Genomic DNA, 3,790 nt, shown 5'->3' on the forward strand with positions numbered 1-3,790 from the left:
GCTGAAAGCAATATATTGGTAGTGACATGTAATTAACTGACATTCACTGAACTGTGTATTCAGGTTCAGTATACATTAATTCAACAGATAAACCTCAATAATACAGTTGGGTTAATACTAGGGCTGTGGGTCTCCTCTGGCACTCCCCTCCCATGGCACATGTTGGTGCCCCAGGTGTACATGTGCTTGTAACACACGTGCTGGCATGAAATGCCCTTCAAGGTCACACATAGCACCTGAGGGACCCTGCTCACTGCCCCTGGATGTCCCTGGATGGACAGGTGATGTCTCCAGGTGTCCCAGGAGAGGATCCTTGTCCCTGCCTGGGCAAGGTGGTGATGGCAGGGAGTGACTTCTGGCAGTACCAAACCAGGTTCAGTCTGCTGCTCTCTTCATTGCAAGGTCTCTCTTCTCCCATTATATGTCTCCACAATTCTTCTCAAGCTGACTCTGTCTGTGTTGCCAGTCTCTTTGCTCTTTGGGGAGGAGAAGCAATGGAAAAATGGCCACTTCTTGAAGACCTTGTCCTGCACAAAGCACAAGAGCAGGTGCCCTCCTGGATGGACCGAAGTGGAGGGCATGGCAGTGTGTAACATGACTGAGCGCATTGTGACAGATGCTATGTGAGAGCTTTTCCAGCTTGGCAGGATGAGAGGAGGAGGAATGCATACATCACATCCATACATCAAGACCATCATATCATCAGAACAAATGCTTTTCACTGCAGACCTTCTGTTTGTTTATTTATGTGAAAAAGCAGAATATGTTGGCATATCCAGAGACCTCTGGAGACCTCCCAACAATTGCACACTAAAAAAAAAGCACATTAAACTCTGAAGTTCCTTACAAATGCTCTAAAATGACCTCTTTTCTGAATGCAGTCATTATCTTGCCTGAGAGAGCAGCAAAGTGCATCTGTGCCTGGATGTCTCTGTCAGCCAAACTGTCCCCTCTGCTGCAGTTGCACAGAGTGTGTTGCCAGCACTGCTGGCATGGAAGCCAGAAGTACTCAAGATTTATAACAAGTTATCAAAAGAATTTACAATAAATTGGGGTAATCACATATAAACAGAGCAATTCATTCCTTTAGTAACTCCACTGAATTACACCTGGGATAAACTTGGACCATTATTTATTGAGTAAGTGTTAGCAGCCCAGCACAGTAACTAAGAAAGCCTGTCTGGGGATCCAGATGAAAAAAGATCCATGTGGCTTTTTTTTTCCCCTGACTGTTACTCACATTGTTCACAGATGGATGTTTCTGCTAAAAATTAACAGTGAAGCTAATGACTTTGTTTTTATTGAGCTGAACAAGTCAAACAACTTGTTTTCCTTTCTCAGAAGGCTCATTTTGGCCTATCTTGAGACTGAGAATCAAACCCTGCAGCTGTTCCCAGTACTGATAATGAAAATCACCAAGGAGATCATCCCCAAATCATGAAACAGTATCACAAATTATGGGGTTATTACCAAGGAAATAGGTCTTCTAAGAATTTTTAAACTTTTGAACTTTTTGGGTCCAGGGAATACATAGTATTTGTTTCCTATAAAAATACCTTCTGCCAGGCTTGTGGGAGACACATGAAAAATAGAAGTTGTTTGATATTTTCATACTGTCACCATTGTTAGAGCTGGAGGTTTGAAAATATATGTCAAATACAGCAAGAGTTTTTAAGGAGATTGTGAAGGTAGGTAGCACAGCTTGAATAGCAAGTGAGCCAAAGGCAGCAGTCCCCTCTTTTTTTCTTAGACAACCATCCCAAACAAGAAATGCTTGTTAGGGAGCACCACGTTTTGTGAGGTAATTCTCATTTTGTGAGGTTATAAAGTAGCATCATACTTTCTTGGGTGATTGCATTCCCTGGCAGTTGGGGTATTTGTTGCTACAAGATCTAAAAATAGCAGTAAGCACAGGCACAATGACTTTGGTTTTGTCTTATGAGCACCCAGGTACAATGCAATCTTCTTCTGAAAAGTACGTTTTTGCAGACTTGCATTAGAGCCATTGGGGAGGGGAAGTTGCAGCAATGGGCAGCAGCCCCAGGTTTCCCTGCTCTAGACAAGCACTCAGGTTCCTCGTGTGTTTTGATCACTGCTACTGGCTAAACACAGCTACATTTGAGCCTTCTGTGCAGGTTATTTCTGGTTTTCTCTTCAGTCACCGTTGAACTGCAGTCAGAGGGACTATCTGCTCAGTGTTTGTTCCTTTCTGGTTCTTTTACTTTGTGCTGTGGAAGAGTTTGGTCCTATTTAGCTTTCTTTTTTTTTTCCCCTTATGGGCTAATCATAGGAAAGAACAGTTTCATTTATCAAAGTCATCCACTTTCACTTCTCAGAGGAGCTCCTGTGCTGTCATCTTTGAACTTGAGCTTATTTTTTTTTTTTTTCCGAGAAGCAGAGGCTCAAAATAGTCTTATCACAGTTTGAATGTACCATTTATCTCATTTTTAAGTGTCTCCCTTTCAGACAGGTTTAAAATGGGGTTATTTAAGTAGAGGTTTTTTTTAAACTTTTGGGTTTCTGCTCTTGTAACTAAGAATGCTATGAAAAGTGAGAGGAAGGCTGGAAAGAGCCTGTTTGTGTCTATGCTGCATTTTAGATGCTCATGAGGAATGAGGAATGAGGAGAGAGGAAGAGGAGAGCAAGGGAAGGCAAAGGGATATGAATGTTGTTTTTTTTCAAAACAGCAAGAATAAAAGGAGGACATTCTCAACTGCATCTACCCAAGTCTCTAAAGAGCCATGCATGACATCCAACTGATTGGAGAGATGACCATACTGAGGATATCAGTGACTTCTAAAATCCTTCCAATTCAGAGGTTTCTTTGAAGATGGCACTGAGAGATGCTGAGAGATAGCACGTTTTAGGACATCAGAGGAAGTGGCAAACACATAAATAATCTTTCCCACATCTCATGACATATCTGTGTGTCCTGCCTCAGGAGGTTAGAAAGAGGCAGAGAACAATAAATCATTCTGCCCTTGCTCCTCCCAGAGGAGAAAAACCTGAATATCTCAGGTGATGGTCTTGACAAGAATATTTTCTCCACCTCAACAACAAGAGTGATTCTGCCAGGAATATGGGAGTTGAGTAAGTACCAGTCACCTCTTATGGAAGAGATGGCAATTCTATGTCACAAGGATTGCCACCCTTAAAACTTTCTACTAATGTACATAAAACAATCTATAAAAACATGCTGCTCATGTCTGTTACATTATTTAATATCTTATACTTATGAATTGATAAGTTCCACCTTAACTGCAGTAGTGGTGATTACTGTGTACAGTTTTAGGCACCACGATCTAAAAAAGACATCAAGCTACTGGAGAGTGTCCAAAGGAGAGCCATGAGGATGATGAAGGGTCTGGAAGAGATGACTTATGAAGAGCAGCTGAGGTCATTTGGATTCTTCAGCTCAGAGAAGAGGAGGCTGAGGGGTGACCTCAGTGCAGTCTGTGGCTTCCTCACAAGGGGAAGAGATGGGGCAGGTCCTGATTTCCTCACTCCTGTGACCAGTGACAGGACTTGGGGCAATGGCAGGAAGCTGAATCAGGGGAGGCTTAGGTTGGGTATCAGGAAAAGATTTTTCACCCAGAGGGTGTCTGAGCACTCAAACAAGCTCCCAAGGGCAGTGGTCACAGCACCAAGCCTGCCTGAGTTCAAGAAGCATTTGGGTGATGCTCTCAGGCACATGGTGTGATTCTTGGAGTGCTCTACACAGGGACAAGAGTTGGACTTGATGATCCTGATGGGTCCTTTCCAACTCAGCAGATCCTGTGATTCCATGATT

The sequence above is a fragment of the Chaetura pelagica genome, unplaced genomic scaffold (genome assembly GCF_000747805.2).
Source record: "Chaetura pelagica isolate M959 unplaced genomic scaffold, ChaPel_1.0 scaffold46, whole genome shotgun sequence".
In the NCBI taxonomy this organism is placed as follows: domain Eukaryota; kingdom Metazoa; phylum Chordata; class Aves; order Apodiformes; family Apodidae; genus Chaetura; species Chaetura pelagica.